Source organism: Schistocerca gregaria, chromosome 4 (genome assembly GCF_023897955.1).
Source record: "Schistocerca gregaria isolate iqSchGreg1 chromosome 4, iqSchGreg1.2, whole genome shotgun sequence".
NCBI lineage: Eukaryota > Metazoa > Arthropoda > Insecta > Orthoptera > Acrididae > Schistocerca > Schistocerca gregaria.
This window is the reverse complement of record NC_064923.1, coordinates 26,386,463-26,404,921: the sequence shown is the minus strand read 5'-3', so window position 1 is coordinate 26,404,921 and position 18,459 is coordinate 26,386,463. Positions and strand designations below refer to the sequence as shown.

The window sequence follows — 18,459 nt, the reverse complement described above, 5'->3', positions numbered from 1 at the left end:
CAGAGCTAGTTTCGTCAAAATTAACACACATACTTGATGTGACTCATAAGCCGAACGAGTTACTTTCCGACGTTATTTTAGATGTGCAAGTGCCAGTCAAAAACACGCGGCGACGGCAATATGCAAACCAATTCGCTAGTTAACACCGGTCTTGTTGTGCGTGTTTCAAGCTGAAGAGCATCTCCAAGCAGAAAATGGTCAACAGCAACATTCACACGGTTTCGTACTGCTCAAGTGCTACACTAAAACGGTATGTTTCTTTTTCAGATCTGGAAAAACACGACCAAGAGAGGAATCAAACACGCAATCTTCGGATACGAAGTCCGACGCCTAATCCATTAGGCCACACGGTCACTGACAAACAAGTGGAACTTATATACGACTCATCTCAAAACGCTCACACCACTGAGGAGTTGTGTTTTCGTTCTACACAGACGCTGCCCCTTGCTCTTTCCCACCCATTTGATACATTCAACCTGCTACGAGACCTACCAAATATAGACTGGGAAACTAAACCACACACTTTGTGCATTCGGAAATGTAAGGCAGGGCGTCCCTCGCCGCATTTGCTACGATGTCCATTTGCTACTTCTGCAGAAGTGGCGGCGGCGGCGGCGACGACGACGACGACGACGACGACGACGACGACGACGACGACAACCGCGGAAGGCTCTGAGATATGTGAGAAATACATCTATAAAATGTATTTCAGACTGTCCCATCCCACCTTATGCTGTACCGCTTTGGCAAATGCTTTATCTGCGCCATTCGCCTTAATCACATCTGAGAGTAATTCTTAATAAAACGCCTCTCGCTAATTGTTAGTCATCCCAGATACTGTTTGCTATAAGGCCACGACGCGCAACTGATATCCAAAATTCGTCTGCCTCCTGTGAGGATCGAACTCACGACCCCTGGTTTACTAGACCAGTGCTCTGCCACTGAGCTAAAGAGGCGCGGCCTAGCGGTACTTTTGCGTACTTCATCCTTACGGTCGTCTGGATCATCAGACTTCAGCTGACAACACTTCATATTACCGTCTAATATTTGCAGCTATGGCGACCCATTACTGCTTGCCTACACATCTGACACGTAAAGGAAGTGCTCTCCAAATAACACCACTTGCATTTCAGAACATGTCTTTCACACATGTTTACAAAATCACCTTCACCTTCAAATACAGTTTCGTAGCGACTGACGGAGACATAGGCAAAGTTTAAAGTTGCTATTTCCATTACATCACGTTAATCAGAAAAACGGTAAGTTACATCTGCAGAGGAACAAAATTCCGTTCCTCCCCATGTGGGGATCGAACCCACGACCCTGGGATTAAGAGCCTTATGTTCTACCGACTGAGCTAGCCGCGCTGCCTCGGTGAGTATATGCCGGTTAGCACGTCACACAGTACTCGTTTGGGTTGATTGGTCCCATACAGAACCTCCCCATGTTGCCTAATGTTTTCCTAACGTCACACTCGTCACGTAGTTCACTTTTATTTCATAATCATTTCTGAGAGGTAACAGAATTGCATGACAACCTGCAGAGCTAGTTTCGTCAAAATTAACACACATACTTGATGTGACTCATAAGCCGAACGAGTTACTTTCCGACGTTATTTTAGATGTGCAAGTGCCAGTCAAAAACACGCGGCGACGGCAATATGCAAACCAATTCGCTAGTTAACACCGGTCTTGTTGTGCGTGTTTTAAGCTGAAGAGCATCTCCAAGCAGAAAATGGTCAACAGCAACGTTCACACGGTTTCGTACTGCTCAAGTGCTACACTAAAACGGTATGTTTCTTTTTCAGATCTGGAAAAACACGACCGAGAGAGGAATCAAACACGCAATCTTCGGATACGAAGTCCGACGCCTTATCCATTAGGCCACACGGTCACTGACAAACAAGTGGAACTTATATACGACTCATCTCAAAACGCTCACACCACTGAGGAGTTGTGTTTTCGTTCTACACAGACGCTGCCCCTTGCTCTTTCCCACCCATTTGATACATTCAACCTGCTACGAGACCTACCAAATATAGACTGGGAAACTAAACCACACACTTTGTGCATTCGGAAATGTAAGGCAGGGCGTCCCTCGCCGCATTTGCTACGATGTCCATTTGCTACTTCTGCAGAAGTGGCGGCGGCGACGACGACGACGACGACGACGACGACGACGACGACGACGACGACGACAACCGCGGAAGGCTCTGAGATATGTGAGAAATACATCTATAAAATGTATTTCAGACTGTCCCATCCCACCTTATGCTGTACGGCAAATGCTTTATCTGCGCCATTCGCCTTAATCACATCTGAGAGTAATTCTTAATAAAACGCCTCTCGCTAATTGTTAGTCATCCCAGATACTGTTTGCTATAAGGCCACGACGCGCAACTGATATCCAAAATTCGTCTGCCTCCTGTGAGGATCGAACTCACGACCCCTGGTTTACTAGACCAGTGCTCTGCCACTGAGCTAAAGAGGCGCGGCCTAGCTGTACTTTTGCGTACTTCATCCTTACGGTCGTCTGGATCATCAGACTTCAGCTGACAACACTTCATATTACCGTCTAATATTTGCAGCTATGGCGACCCATTACTGCTTGGCTACACATCTGACACGTAAAGGAAGTGCTCTCCAAATAACACCACTTGCATTTCAGAACATGTCTTTCACACATGTCTACAAAATCACCTTCACCTTCAAATACAGTTTCGTAGCGACTGACGGAGACGTAGGCAAAGTTTAAAGTTGCTATTTCCATTACATCACGTTATTGAGAAAAACGGTAAGTTACATCTGCAGAGGAACAAAATTCCGTTCCTCCCCACGTGGGGATCGAACCCACGACCCTGGGATTAAGAGCCTTATGTTCTACCGACTGAGCTAGCCGCGCTGCCTCGGTGAGTATATGCCGGTTAGCACGTCACACAGTACTCGTTTGGGTTGATTGGTCCCATACAGAACCTCCCCATGTTGCCTAATGTTTTCCTAACGTCACACTCGTCACGTAGTTCACTTTTATTTCATAATCATTTCTGAGAGGTAACAGAATTGCATGACAACCTGCAGAGCTAGTTTCGTCAAAATTAACACACATACTTGATGTGACTCATAAGCCGAACGAGTTACTTTCCGACGTTATTTTAGATGTGCAAGTGCCAGTCAAAAACACGCGGCGACGGCAATATGCAAACCAATTCGCTAGTTAACACCGGTCTTGTTGTGCGTGTTTCAAGCTCAAGAGCATCTCCAAGCAGAAAATGGTCAACAGCAACATTCACACGGTTTCGTACTGCTCAAGTGCTACACTAAAACGGTATGTTTCTTTTTCAGATCTGGAAAAACACGACCGAGAGAGGAATCAAACACGCAATCTTCGGATACGAAGTCCGACGCCTTATCCATTAGGCCACACGGTCACTGACAAACAAGTGGAACTTATATACGACTCATCTCAAAACGCTCACACCACTGAGGAGTTGTGTTTTCGTTCTACACAGACGCTGCCCCTTGCTCTTTCCCACCCATTTGATACATTCAACCTGCTACGAGACCTACCAAATATAGACTGGGAAACTAAACCACACACTTTGTGCATTCGGAAATGTAAGGCAGGGCGTCCCTCGCCGCATTTGCTACTTCTGCAGAAGTGGCGGCGGCGGCGACGACGACGACGACGACGACGACAACCGCGGAAGGCTCTGAGATATGTGAGAAATACATCTATAAAATGTATTTCAGACTGTCCCATCCCACCTTATGCTGTACCGCTTTGGCAAATGCTTTATCTGCGCCATTCGCCTTAATCACATCTGAGAGTAATTCTTAATAAAACGCCTCTCGCTAATTGTTAGTCATCCCAGATACTGTTTGCTATAAGGCCACGACGCGCAACTGATATCCAAAATTCGTCTGCCTCCTGTGAGGATCGAACTCACGACCCCTGGTTTACTAGACCAGTGCTCTGCCACTGAGCTAAAGAGGCGCGGCCTAGCGGTACTTTTGCGTACTTCATCCTTACGGTCGTCTGGATCATCAGACTTCAGCTGACAACACTTCATATTACCGTCTAATATTTGCAGCTATGGCGACCCATTACTGCTTGCCTACACATCTGACACGTAAACGAAGTGCTCTCCAAATAACACCACTTGCATTTCAGAACATGTCTTTCACACATGTCTACAAAATCACCTTCACCTTCAAATACAGTTACGTAGCGACTGACGGAGACGTAGGCAAAGTTTAAACTTGCTATTTCCATTACATCACGTTAATCAGAAAAACGGTAAGTTACATCTGCAGAGGAACAAAATTCCGTTCCTCCCCACGTGGGGATCGAACCCACGACCCTGGGATTAAGAGCCTTATGTTCTACCGACTAAGCTAGCCGCGCTGCCTCGGTGAGTATATGCCGGTTAGCACGTCACACAGTACTCGTTTGGGTTGATTGGTCCCATACAGAACCTCCCCATGTTGCCTAATGTTTTCCTAACGTCACACTCGTCACGTAGTTCACTTTTATTTCATAATCATTTCTGAGAGGTAACAGAATTGCATGACAACCTGCAGAGCTAGTTTCGTCAAAATTAACACACATACTTGATGTGACTCATAAGCCGAACGAGTTACTTTCCGACGTTATTTTAGATGTGCAAGTGCCAGTCAAAAACACGCGGCGACGGCAATATGCAAACCAATTCGCTAGTTAACACCGGTCTTGTTGTGCGTGTTTTAAGCTGAAGAGCATCTCCAAGCAGAAAATGGTCAACAGCAACGTTCACACGGTTTCGTACTGCTCAAGTGCTACACTAAAACGGTATGTTTCTTTTTCAGATCTGGAAAAACACGACCGAGAGAGGAATCAAACACGCAATTTTCGGATACGAAGTCCGACGCCTTATCCATTAGGCCACACGGTCACTGACAAACAAGTGGAACTTATATACGACTCATCTCAAAACGCTCACACCACTGAGGAGTTGTGTTTTCGTTCTACACAGACGCTGCCCCTTGCTCTTTCCCACCCATTTGATACATTCAACCTGCTACGAGACCTACCAAATATAGACTGGGAAACTAAACCACACACTTTGTGCATTCGGAAATGTAAGGCAGGGCGTCCCTCGCCGCATTTGCTACTTCTGCAGAAGTGGCGGCGGCGGCGACGACGACGACGACGACAACCGCGGAAGGCTCTGAGATATGTGAGAAATACATCTATAAAATGTATTTCAGACTGTCCCATCCCACCTTATGCTGTACCGCTTTGGCAAATGTTTTATCTGCGCCATTCGCCTTAATCACATCTGAGAGTAATTCTTAATAAAACGCCTCTCGCTAATTGTTAGTCATCCCAGATACTGTTTGCTATAAGGCCACGACGCGCAACTGATATCCAAAATTCGTCTGCCTCCTGTGAGGATCGAACTCACGACCCCTGGTTTACTAGACCAGTGCTCTGCCACTGAGCTAAAGAGGCGCGGCCTAGCGGTACTTTTGCGTACTTCATCCTTACTGTCGTCTGGATCATCAGACTTCAGCTGACAACACTTCATATTACCGTCTAATATTTGCAGCTATGGCGACCCATTACTGCTTGCCTACACATCTGACACGTAAACGAAGTGCTCTCCAAATAACACCACTTGCATTTCAGAACATGTCTTTCACACATGTCTACAAAATCACCTTCACCTTCAAATACAGTTTCGTAGCGACTGACGGAGACGTAGGCAAAGTTTAAAGTTGCTATTTCCATTACATCACGTTAATCAGAAAAACGGTAAGTTACATCTGCAGAGGAACAAAATTCCGTTCCTCCCCACGTGGGGCTCGAACCCACGACCCTGGGATTAAGAGCCTTATGTTCTACCGACTGAGCTAGCCGCGCTGCCTCGGTGAGTATATGCCGGTTAGCACGTCACACAGTACTCGTTTGGGTTGATTGGTCCCATACAGAACCTCCCCATGTTGCCTAATGTTTTCCTAACGTCACACTCGTCACGTAGTTCACTTTTATTTCATAATCATTTCTGAGAGGTAACAGAATTGCATGACAACCTGCAGAGCTAGTTTCGTCAAAATTAACACACATACTTGATGTGACTCATAAGCCGAACGAGATACTTTCCGACGTTATTTTAGATGTGCAAGTGCCAGTCAAAAACACGCGGCGACGGCAATATGCAAACCAATTCGCTAGTTAACACCGGTCTTGTTGTGCGTGTTTTAAGCTGAAGAGCATCTCCAAGCAGAAAATGGTCAACAGCAACATTCACACGGTTTCGTACTGCTCAAGTGCTACACTAAAACGGTATGTTTCTTTTTCAGATCTGGAAAAACACGACCGAGAGAGGAATCAAACACGCAATCTTCGGATACGAAGTCCGACGCCTTATCCATTAGGCCACACGGTCACTGACAAACAAGTGGAACTTATATACGACTCATCTCAAAACGCTCACACCACTGAGGAGTTGTGTTTTCGTTCTACACAGACGCTGCCCCTTGCTCTTTCCCACCCATTTGATACATTCAACCTGCTACGAGACCTACCAAATATAGACTGGGAAACTAAACCACACACTTTGTGCATTCGGAAATGTAAGGCAGGGCGTCCCTCGCCGCATTTGCTACGATGTCCATTTGCTACATCTGTAGAAGTGGCGGCGGCGGCGACGACGACGACAACGACGACGACGACGACGACGACGACGACAACCGCGGAAGGCTCTGAGATATGTGAGAAATACATCTATAAAATGTATTTCAGACTGTCCCATCCCACCTTATGCTGTACCGCTTTGGCAAATGCTTTATCTGCGCCATTCGCCTTAATCACATCTGAGAGTAATTCTTAATAAAACGCTTCTCGCTAATTGTTAGTCATCCCAGATACTGTTTGCTATAAGGCCACGACGCGCAACTGATATCCAAAATTCGTCTGCCTCCTGTGAGGATCGAACTCACGACCCCTGGTTTACTAGACCAGTGCTCTGCCACTGAGCTAAAGAGGCGCGGCCTAGCTGTACTTTTGCGTACTTCATCCTTACGGTCGTCTGGATCATCAGACTTCAGCTGACAACACTTCATATTACCGTCTAATATTTGCAGCTATGGCGACCCATTACTGCTTGCCTACACATCTGACACGTAAACGAAGTGCTCTCCAAATAACACCACTTGCATTTCAGAACATGTCTTTCACACATGTCTACAAAATCACCTTCACCTTCAAATACAGTTTCGTAGCGACTGACGGAGACGTAGGCAAAGTTTAAAGTTGCTATTTCCATTACATCACGTTATTGAGAAAAACGGTAAGTTACATCTGCAGAGGAACAAAATTCCGTTCCTCCCCACGTGGGGATCGAACCCACGACCCTGGGATTAAGAGCGTTATGTTCTACCGACTGAGCTAGCCGCGCTGCCTCGGTGAGTATATGCCGGTTAGCACGTCACACAGTACTCGTTTGGGTTGATTGGTCCCATACAGAACCTCCCCATGTTGCCTAATGTTTTCCTAACGTCACACTCGTCACGTAGTTCACTTTTATTTCATAATCATTTCTGAGAGGTAACAGAATTGCATGACAACCTGCAGAGCTAGTTTCGTCAAAATTAACACACATACTTGATGTGACTCATAAGCCGAACGAGTTACTTTCCGACGTTATTTTAGATGTGCAAGTGCCAGTCAAAAACACGCGGCGACGGCAATATGCAAACCAATTCGCTAGTTAACACCGGTCTTGTTGTGCGTGTTTCAAGCTGAAGAGCATCTCCAAGCAGAAAATGGTCAACAGCAACATTCACACGGTTTCGTACTGCTCAAGTGCTACACTAAAACGGTATGTTTCTTTTTCAGATCTGGAAAAACACGACCGAGAGAGGAATCAAACACGCAATCTTCGGATACGAAGTCCGACGCCTTATTCATTAGGCCACACGGTCACTGACAAACAAGTGGAACTTATATACGACTCATCTCAAAACGCTCACACCACTGAGGAGTTGTGTTTTCGTTCTACACAGACGCTGCCCCTTGCTCTTTCCCACCCATTTGATACATTCAACCTGCTACGAGACCTACCAAATATAGACTGGGAAACTAAACCACACACTTTGTGATTTCGGAAATGTAAGGCAGGGCGTCCCTCGCCGCATTTGCTAATTCTGCAAAAGTGGCGGCGGCGACGACGACGACGACGACGACGACGACGACGACGACGACGACAACCGCGGAAGGCTCTGAGATATGTGAGAAATACATCTATAAAATGTATTTCAGACTGTCCCATCCCACCTTATGCTGTACCGCTTTGGCAAATGCTTTATCTGCGCCATTCGCCTTAATCACATCTGAGAGTAATTCTTAATAAAACGCCTCTCGCTAATTGTTAGTCATCCCAGATACTGTTTGCTATAAGGCCACGACGCGCAACTGATATCCAAAATTCGTCTGCCTCCTGTGAGGATCGAACTCACGACCCCTGGTTTACTAGACCAGTGCTCTGCCACTGAGCTAAAGAGGCGCGGCCTAGCTGTACTTTTGCGTACTTCATCCTTACGGTCGTCTGGATCATCAGACTTCAGCTGACAACACTTCATATTACCGTCTAATATTTGCAGCTATGGCGACCCATTACTGCTTGGCTACACATCTGACACGTAAACGAAGTGCTCTCCAAATAACACCACTTGCATTTCAGAACATGTCTTTCACACATGTCTACAAAATCACCTTCACCTTCAAATACAGTTTCGTAGCGACTGACGGAGACGTAGGCAAAGTTTAAAGTTGCTATTTCCATTACATCACGTTATTGAGAAAAACGGTAAGTTACATCTGCAGAGGAACAAAATTCCGTTCCTCCCCACGTGGGGATCGAAACCACGACCCTGGGATTAAGAGCCTTATGTTCTACCGACTGAGCTAGCCGCGCTGCCTCGGTGAGTATATGCCGGTTAGCACGTCACACAGTACTCGTTTGGGTTGATTGGTCCCATACAGAACCTCCCCATGTTGCCTAATGTTTTCCTAACGTCACACTCGTCACGTAGTTCACTTTTATTTCATAATCATTTCTGAGAGGTAACAGAATTGCATGACAACCTGCAGAGCTAGTTTCGTCAAAATTAACACACATACTTGATGTGACTCATAAGCCGAACGAGTTACTTTCCGACGTTATTTTAGATGTGCAAGTGCCAGTCAAAAACACGCGGCGACGGCAATATGCAAACCAATTCGCTAGTTAACACCGGTCTTGTTGTGCGTGTTTCAAGCTGAAGAGCATCTCCAAGCAGAAAATGGTCAACAGCAACATTCACACGGTTTCGTACTGCTCAAGTGCTACACTAAAACGGTATGTTTCTTTTTCAGATCTGGAAAAACACGACCGAGAGAGGAATCAAACACGCAATCTTCGGATACGAAGTCCGACGCCTTATTCATTAGGCCACACGGTCACTGACAAACAAGTGGAACTTATATACGACTCATCTCAAAACGCTCACACCACTGAGGAGTTGTGTTTTCGTTCTACACAGACGCTGCCCCTTGCTCTTTCCCACCCATTTGATACATTCAACCTGCTACGAGACCTACCAAATATAGACTGGGAAACTAAACCACACACTTTGTGATTTCGGAAATGTAAGGCAGGGCGTCCCTCGCCGCATTTGCTAATTCTGCAAAAGTGGCGGCGGCGGCGGCGACGACGACGACGACGACAACCGCGGAAGGCTCTGAGATATGTGAGAAATACATCTATAAAATGTATTTCAGACTGTCCCATCCCACCTTATGCTGTACCGCTTTGGCAAATGCTTTATCTGCGCCATTCGCCTTAATCACATCTGAGAGTAATTCTTAATAAAACGCCTCTCGCTAATTGTTAGTCATCCCAGATACTGTTTGCTATAAGGCCACGACGCGCAACTGATATCCAAAATTCGTCTGCCTCCTGTGAGGATCGAACTCACGACCCCTGGTTTACTAGACCAGTGCTCTGCCACTGAGCTAAAGAGGCGCGGCCTAGCGGTACTTTTGCGTACTTCATCCTTACGGTCGTCTGGATCATCAGACTTCAGCTGACAACACTTCATATTACCGTCTAATATTTGCAGCTATGGCGACCCATTACTGCTTGCCTACACATCTGACACGTAAACGAAGTGCTCTCCAAATAACACCACTTGCATTTCAGAACATGTCTTTCACACATGTCTACAAAATCACCTTCACCTTCAAATACAGTTTCGTAGCGACTGACGGAGACGTAGGCAAAGTTTAAAGTTGCTATTTCCATTACATCACGTTAATCAGAAAAACGGTAAGTTACATCTGCAGAGGAACAAAGTTCCGTTCCTCCCCACGTGTGGATCGAACCCACGACCCTGGGATTAAGAGCCTTATGTTCTACCGACTGAGCTAGCCGCGCTGCCTCGGTGAGTATATGCTGGTTAGCACGTCACACAGTACTCGTTTGGGTTGATTGGTCCCATACAGAACCTCCCCATGTTGCCTAATGTTTTCCTAACGTCACACTCGTCACGTAGTTCACTTTTATTTCATAATCATTTCTGAGAGGTAACAGAATTGCATGACAACCTGCAGAGCTAGTTTCGTCAAAATTAACACACATACTTGATGTGACTCATAAGCCGAACGAGTTACTTTCCGACGTTATTTTAGATGTGCAAGTGCCAGTCAAAAACACGCGGCGACGGCAATATGCAAACCAATTCGCTAGTTAACATCGGTCTTGTTGTGCGTGTTTCAAGCTCAAGAGCATCTCCAAGCAGAAAATGGTCAACAGCAACGTTCACACGGTTTCGTACTGCTCAAGTGCTACACTAAAACGGTATGTTTCTTTTTCAGATCTGGAAAAACACGACCGAGAGATGAATCAAACACGCAAATCTTCGGATACGAAGTCCGACGCCTTATCCATTAGGCCACACGGTCACTGACAAGCAAGTGGAACTTATATACGACTCATCTCAAAACGCTCACACCACTGAGGAGTTGTGTTTTCGTTCTACACAGACGCTGCCCCTTGCTCTTTCCCACCCATTTGATACATTCAACCTGCTACGAGACCTACCAAATATAGACTGGGAAACTAAACCACACACTTTGTGCATTCGGAAATGTAAGGCAGGGCGTCCCTCGCCGCATTTGCTACGATGTCCATTTGCTACTTCTGCAGAAGTGGCGGCGGCGACGACGACGACGACGACGACGACGACGACGACGACGACGACGACGACGACAACCGCGGAAGGCTCTGAGATATGTGAGAAATACATCTATAAAATGTATTTCAGACTGTCCCATCCCACCTTATGCTGTACCGCTTTGGCAAATGCTTTATCTGCGCCATTCGCCTTAATCACATCTGAGAGTAATTCTTAATAAAACGCCTCTCGCTAATTGTTAGTCATCCCAGATACTGTTTGCTATAAGGCCACGACGCGCAACTGATATCCAAAATTCGTCTGCCTCCTGTGAGGATCGAACTCACGACCCCTGGTTTACTAGACCAGTGCTCTGCCACTGAGCTAAAGAGGCGCGGCCTAGCTGTACTTTTGCGTACTTCATCCTTACGGTCGTCTGGATCATCAGACTTCAGCTGACAACACTTCATATTACCGTCTAATATTTGCAGCTATGGCGACCCATTACTGCTTGCCTACACATCTGACACGTAAACGAAGTGCTCTCCAAATAACACCACTTGCATTTCAGAACATGTCTTTCACACATGTCTACAAAATCACCTTCACCTTCAAATACAGTTTCGTAGCGACTGACGGAGACGTAGGCAAAGTTTAAAGTTGCTATTTCCATTACATCACGTTAATCAAAAAAACGGTAAGTTACATCTGCAGAGGAACAAAATTCCGTTCCTCCCCACGTGGGGATCGAACCCACGACCCTGGGATTAAGAGCCTTATGTTCTACCGACTGAGCTAGCCGCGCTGCCTCGGTGAGTATATGCCGGTTAGCACGTCACACAGTACTCGTTTGGGTTGATTGGTCCCATACAGAACCTCCCCATGTTGCCTAATGTTTTCCTAACGTCACACTCGTCACGTAGTTCACTTTTATTTCATAATCATTTCTGAGAGGTAACAGAATTGCATGACAACCTGCAGAGCTAGTTTCGTCAAAATTAACACACATACTTGATGTGACTCATAAGCCGAACGAGTTACTTTCCGACGTTATTTTAGATGTGCAAGTGCCAGTCAAAAACACGCGGCGACGGCAATATGCCAACCAATTCGCTAGTTAACACCGGTCTTGTTGTGCGTGTTTCAAGCTCAAGAGCATCTCCAAGCAGAAAATGGTCAACAGCAACGTTCACACGTTTTCGTACTGCTCAAGTGCTACACTAAAACGGTATGTTTCTTTTTCAGATCTGGAAAAACACGACCGAGAGAGGAAACAAACACGCAATCTTCGGATACGAAGTCCGTCGCCTTATCCATTAGGCCACACGGTCACTGACTAACAAGTGGAACTTATATACGACTCATCTCAAAACGCTCACACCACTGAGGAGTTGTGTTTTCGTTCTACACAGACGCTGCCCCTTGCTCTTTCCCACCCATTTGATACATTCAACCTGCTACGATACCTACCAAATATAGACTGGGAAACTAAACCACCCACTTTGTGCATTCGGAAATGTAAGGCAGGGCGTCCCTCGCCGCATTTGCTACGATGTCCATTTGCTACTTCTGCAGAAGTGGCGGCGGCGACGACGACGACGACGACGACGACGACGACGACGACGACGACGACAACCGCGGAAGGCTCTGAGATATGTGAGAAATACATCAATAAAATGTATTTCAGACTGTCCCATCCCACCTTATGCTGTACCGCTTTGGCAAATGCTTTATCTGCGCCATTCGCCTTAATCACATCTGAGAGTAATTCTTAATAAAACGCCTCTCGCTAATTGTTAGTCATCCCAGATACTGTTTGCTATAAGGCCACGACGCGCAACTGATATCCAAAATTCGTCTGCCTCCTGTGAGGATCGAACTCACGACCCCTGGTTTACTAGACCAGTGCTCTGCCACTGAGCTAAAGAGGCGCGGCCTAGCTGTACTTTTGCGTACTTCATCCTTACGGTCGTCTGGATCATCAGACTTCAGCTGACAACACTTCATATTACCGTCTAATATTTGCAGCTATGGCGACCCATTACTGCTTGCCTACACATCTGACACGTAAACGAAGTGCTCTCCAAATAACACCACTTGCATTTCAGAACATGTCTTTCACACATGTCTACAAAATCACCTTCACCTTCAAATACAGTTTCGTAGCGACTGACGGAGACGTAGGCAAAGTTTAAAGTTGCTATTTCCATTACATCACGTTATTGAGAAAAACGGTAAGTTACATCTGCAGAGGAACAAAATTCCGTTCCTCCCCACGTGGGGATCGAACCCACGACCCTGGGATTAAGAGCCTTATGTTCTACCGACTGAGCTAGCCGCGCTGCCTCGGTGAGTATATGCCGGTTAGCACGTCACACAGTACTCGTTTGGGTTGATTGGTCCCATACAGAACCTCCCCATGTTGCCTAATGTTTTCCTAACGTCACACTCGTCACGTAGTTCACTTTTATTTCATAATCATTTCTGAGAGGTAACAGAATTGCATGACAAGCTGCAGAGCTAGTTTCGTCAAAATTAACACACATACTTGATGTGACTCATAAGCCGAACGAGTTACTTTCCGACGTTATTTTAGATGTGCAAGTGCCAGTCAAAAACACGCGGCGACGGCAATATGCAAACCAATTCGCTAGTTAACACCGGTCTTGTTGTGCGTGTTTCAAGCTGAAGAGCATCTCCAAGCAGAAAATGGTCAACAGCAACATTCACACGGTTTCGTACTGCTCAAGTGCTACACTAAAACGGTATGTTTCTTTTTCAGATCTGGAAAAACACGACCGAGAGAGGAATCAAACACGCAATCTTCGGATACGAAGTCCGACGCCTTATCCATTAGGCCACACGGTCACTGACAAACAAGTGGAACTTATATACGACTCATCTCAAAACGCTCACACCACTGAGGAGTTGTGTTTTCGTTCTACACAGACGCTGCCCCTTGCTCTTTCCCACCCATTTGATACATTCAACCTGCTACGAGACCTACCAAATATAGACTGGGAAACTAAACCACACACTTTGTGCATTCGGAAATGTAAGGCAGGGCGTCCCTCGCCGCATTTGCTAATTCTGCAGAAGTGGCGGCGGCGGCGGCGACGACGACGACGACGACGACGACGACGACGACGACGACGACGACGACAACCGCGGAAGGCTCTGAGATATGTGAGAAATACATCTATAAAATATATTTCAGACTGTCCCATCCCACCTTATGCTGTACCGCTTTGGCAAATGCTTTATCTGCGCCATTCGCCTTAATCACATCTGAGAGTAATTCTTAATAAAACGCCTCTCGCTAATTGTTAGTCATCCCAGATACTGTTTGCTATAAGGCCACGACGCGCAACTGATATCCAAAATTCGTCTGCCTCCTGTGAGGATCGAACTCACGACCCCTGGTTTACTAGACCAGTGCTCTGCCACTGAGCTAAAGAGGCGCGGCCTAGCGGTACTTTTGCGTACTTCATCCTTACGGTCGTCTGGATCATCAGACTTCAGCTGACAACACTTCATATTACCGTCTAATATTTGCAGCTATGGCCACCCATTACTGCTTGGCTACACATCTGACACGTAAACGAAGTGCTCTCCAAATAACACCACTTGCATTTCAGAACATGTCTTTCACACATGTCTACAAAATCACCTTCACCTTCAAATACAGTTTCGTAGCGACTGACGGAGACGTAGGCAAAGTTTAAAGTTGCTATTTCCATTACATCACGTTAATCAGAAAAACGGTAAGTTACATCTGCAGAGGAACAAAATTCCGTTCCTCCCCACGTGGGGATCGAACCCACGACCCTGGGATTAAGAGCCTTATGTTCTACCGACTGAGCTAGCCGCGCTGCCTCGGTGAGTATATGCCGGTTAGCACGTCACACAGTACTCGTTTGGGTTGATTGGTCGCATACAGAACCTCCCCATGTTGCCTAATGTTTTCCTAACGTCACACTCGTCACGTAGTTCACTTTTATTTCATAATCATTTCTGAGAGGTAACAGAATTGCATGACAACCTGCAGAGCTAGTTTCGTCAAAATTAACACACATACTTGATGTGACTCATAAGCCGAACGAGTTACTTTCCGACGTTATTTTAGATGTGCAAGTGCCAGTCAAAAACACGCGGCGACGGCAATATGCAAACCAATTCGCTAGTTAACACCGGTCTTGTTGTGCGTGTTTTAAGCTGAAGAGCATCTCCAAGCAGAAAATGGTCAACAGCAACATTCACACGGTTTCGTACTGCTCAAGTGCTACACTAAAACGGTATGTTTCTTTTTCAGATCTGGAAAAACACGACCGAGAGAGGAATCAAACACGCAATCTTCGGATACGAAGTCCGACGCCTTATCCATTAGGCCACACGGTCACTGACAAACAAGTGGAACTTATATACGACTCATCTCAAAACGCTCACACCACTGAGGAGTTGTGTTTTCGTTCTACACAGACGCTGCCCCTTGCTCTTTCCCACCCATTTGATACATTCAACCTGCTACGAGACCTACCAAATATAGACTGGGAAACTAAACCACACACTTTGTGCATTCGGAAATGTAAGGCAGGGCGTCCCTCGCCGCATTTGCTACGATGTCCATTTGCTACTTCTGCAGAAGTGGCGGCGGCGGCGACGACGACGACGACGACGACGACGACGACGACGACGACGACAACCGCGGAAGGCTCTGAGATATGTGAGAAATACATCTATAAAATGTATTTCAGACTGTCCCATCCCACCTTATGCTGTACCGCTTTGGCAAATGCTTTATCTGCGCCATTCGCCTTAATCACATCTGAGAGTAATTCTTAATAAAACGCCTCTCGCTAATTGTTAGTCATCCCAGATACTGTTTGCTATAAGGCCACGACGCGCAACTGATATCCAAAATTCGTCTGCCTCCTGTGAGGATCGAACTCACGACCCCTGGTTTACTACACCAGTGCTCTGCCACTGAGCTAAAGAGGCGCGGCCTAGCGGTACTTTTGCGTACTTCATCCTTACGGTCGTCTGGATCATCAGACTTCAGCTGACAACACTTCATATTACCGTCTAATATTTGCAGCTATGGCGACCCATTACTGCTTGCCTACACATCTGACACGTAAACGAAGTGCTCTCCAAATAACACCACTTGCATTTCAGAACATGTCTTTAACACATGTCTACGAAATCACCTTCACCTTCAAATACAGTTTCGTAGCGACTGACGGAGACGTAGGCAAAGTTTAAAGTTGCTATTTCCATTACATCACGTTAATCAGAAAAACGGTAAGTTACATCTGCAGAGGAACAAAATTCCGTTCCTCCCCATGTGGGGATCGAACCCACGACCCTGGGATTAAGAGCCTTATGTTCTACCGACTGAGCTAGCCGCGCTGCCTCGGTGAGTATATGCCTTTTAGCACGTCACACAGTACTCGTTTGGGTTGATTGGTCCCATACAGAACCTCCCCATGTTGCCTAATGTTTTCCTAACGTCACACTCGTCACGTAGTTCACTTTTATTTCATAATCATTTCTGAGAGGTAACAGAATTGCATGACAACCTGCAGAGCTAGTTTCGTCAAAATTAACACACATACTTGATGTGACTCATAAGCCGAACGAGTTACTTTCCGACGTTATTTTAGATGTGCAAGTGCCAGTCAAAAACACGCGGCGACGGCAATATGCAAACCAATTCGCTAGTTAACACCGGTCTTGTTGTGCGTGTTTCAAGCTCAAGAGCATCTCCAAGCAGAAAATGGTCAACAGCAACGTTCACACGGTTTCGTACTGCTCAAGTGCTACACTAAAACGGTATGTTTCTTTTTCAGATCTGGAAAAACACGACCGAGAGAGGAAACAAACACGCAATCTTCGGATACGAAGTCCGACGCCTTATCCATTAGGCCACACGGTCACTGACAAACAAGTGGAACTTATAAACGACTCATCTCAAAACGCTCACACCACTGAGGAGTTGTGTTTTCGTTCTACACAGACGCTGCCCCTTGCTCTTTCCAACCCATTTGATACATTCAACCTGCTACGAGACCTACCAAATATAGACTGGGAAACTAAACCACCCACTTTGTGCATTCGGAAATGTAAGGCAGGGCGTCCCTCGCCGCATTTGCTACGATGTCCATTTGCTACTTCTGCAGAAGTGGCGGCGGCGACGACGACGCCAACGACGACAACCGCGGAAGGCTCTGAGATATGTGAGAAATACATCTATAAAATATATTTCAGACTGTCCCATCCCACCTTATGCTGTACCGCTTTGGCAAATGCTTTATCTGCGCCATTCGCCTTAATCACATCTGAGAGTAATTCTTAATAAAACGCCTCTCGCTAATTGTTAGTCATCCCAGATACTGTTTGCTATAAGGCCACGACGCGCAACTGATATCCAAAATTCGTCTGCCTCCTGTGAGGATCGAACTCACGACCGCTGGTTTACTAGACCAGTGCTCTGCCACTGACCTAAAGAGGCGCGGCCTAGCGGTACTTTTGCGTACTTCATCCTTACGGTCGTCTGGATCATCAGACTTCAGCTGACAACACTTCATATTACCGTCTAATATTTGCAGCTATGGCGACCCATTACTGCTTGCCTACACATCTGACACGTAAACGAAGTGCTCTCCAAATAACACCACTTGCTTTCAGAACATGTCTTTCACACATGTCTACAAAATCACCTTCACCTTCAAATACAGTTTCGTAGCGACTGACGGAGACGTAGGCAAAGTTTAAAGTTGCTATTTCCATTACATCACGTTAATCAGAAAAACGGTAAGTTACATCTGCAGAGGAACAAAATTCCGTTCCTCCCACGACCCTGGGATTAAGAGCCTTATGTTCTACCGACTGAGCTAGCCGCGCTGCCTCGGTGAGTATATGCCGGTTAGCACGTCACACAGTACTCGTTTGGGTTGATTGGTCCCATACAGAACCTCCCCATGTTGCCTAATGTTTTCCTAACGTCACACTCGTCACGTAGTTCACTTTTATTTCATAATCATTTCTGAGAGGTAACAGAATTGCATGACAACCTGCAGAGCTAGTTTCGTCAAAATTAACACACATACTTGATGTGACTCATAAGCCGAACGAGTTACTTTCCGACGTTATTTTAGATGTGCAAGTGCCAGTCAAAAACACGCGGCGACGGCAATATGCAAACCAATTCGCTAGTTAACATCGGTCTTGTTGTGCGTGTTTCAAGCTCAAGAGCATCTCCAAG

General features: G+C 46.2%; 12 non-coding genes across 12 annotated transcripts; all 12 read right to left on the bottom strand.

The window, feature by feature from the left end:
* Window positions 1-884: 884 nt before the first annotated feature.
* On the bottom strand, window positions 885-956 carry Trnat-agu (transfer RNA threonine (anticodon AGU)). The gene has a single exon. It is a non-coding gene; the product is annotated as a tRNA-Thr (tRNA).
* A 1,462-nt stretch (window positions 957-2,418) lies between these two features.
* Trnat-agu (transfer RNA threonine (anticodon AGU)) lies at window positions 2,419-2,490 on the bottom strand. Its single transcript has one exon. It is a non-coding gene; the product is annotated as a tRNA-Thr (tRNA).
* Window positions 2,491-3,921: 1,431 nt separating this feature from the next.
* Trnat-agu (transfer RNA threonine (anticodon AGU)) lies at window positions 3,922-3,993 on the bottom strand. Its single transcript has one exon. It is a non-coding gene; the product is annotated as a tRNA-Thr (tRNA).
* Window positions 3,994-5,418: 1,425 nt separating this feature from the next.
* Trnat-agu (transfer RNA threonine (anticodon AGU)) lies at window positions 5,419-5,490 on the bottom strand. The gene has a single exon. It is a non-coding gene; the product is annotated as a tRNA-Thr (tRNA).
* A 1,465-nt stretch (window positions 5,491-6,955) lies between these two features.
* Trnat-agu (transfer RNA threonine (anticodon AGU)) lies at window positions 6,956-7,027 on the bottom strand. Its single transcript has one exon. It is a non-coding gene; the product is annotated as a tRNA-Thr (tRNA).
* Window positions 7,028-8,473: 1,446 nt separating this feature from the next.
* Window positions 8,474-8,545, bottom strand: Trnat-agu (transfer RNA threonine (anticodon AGU)). The gene has a single exon. It is a non-coding gene; the product is annotated as a tRNA-Thr (tRNA).
* Window positions 8,546-9,973: 1,428 nt separating this feature from the next.
* On the bottom strand, window positions 9,974-10,045 carry Trnat-agu (transfer RNA threonine (anticodon AGU)). The gene has a single exon. It is a non-coding gene; the product is annotated as a tRNA-Thr (tRNA).
* A 1,472-nt stretch (window positions 10,046-11,517) lies between these two features.
* On the bottom strand, window positions 11,518-11,589 carry Trnat-agu (transfer RNA threonine (anticodon AGU)). The gene has a single exon. It is a non-coding gene; the product is annotated as a tRNA-Thr (tRNA).
* Window positions 11,590-13,054: 1,465 nt separating this feature from the next.
* Trnat-agu (transfer RNA threonine (anticodon AGU)) lies at window positions 13,055-13,126 on the bottom strand. The gene has a single exon. It is a non-coding gene; the product is annotated as a tRNA-Thr (tRNA).
* Window positions 13,127-14,584: 1,458 nt separating this feature from the next.
* Trnat-agu (transfer RNA threonine (anticodon AGU)) lies at window positions 14,585-14,656 on the bottom strand. Its single transcript has one exon. It is a non-coding gene; the product is annotated as a tRNA-Thr (tRNA).
* A 1,465-nt stretch (window positions 14,657-16,121) lies between these two features.
* Trnat-agu (transfer RNA threonine (anticodon AGU)) lies at window positions 16,122-16,193 on the bottom strand. The gene has a single exon. It is a non-coding gene; the product is annotated as a tRNA-Thr (tRNA).
* Window positions 16,194-17,634: 1,441 nt separating this feature from the next.
* Window positions 17,635-17,706, bottom strand: Trnat-agu (transfer RNA threonine (anticodon AGU)). The gene has a single exon. It is a non-coding gene; the product is annotated as a tRNA-Thr (tRNA).
* Between the last annotated feature and the right edge of the window lie 753 nt (window positions 17,707-18,459).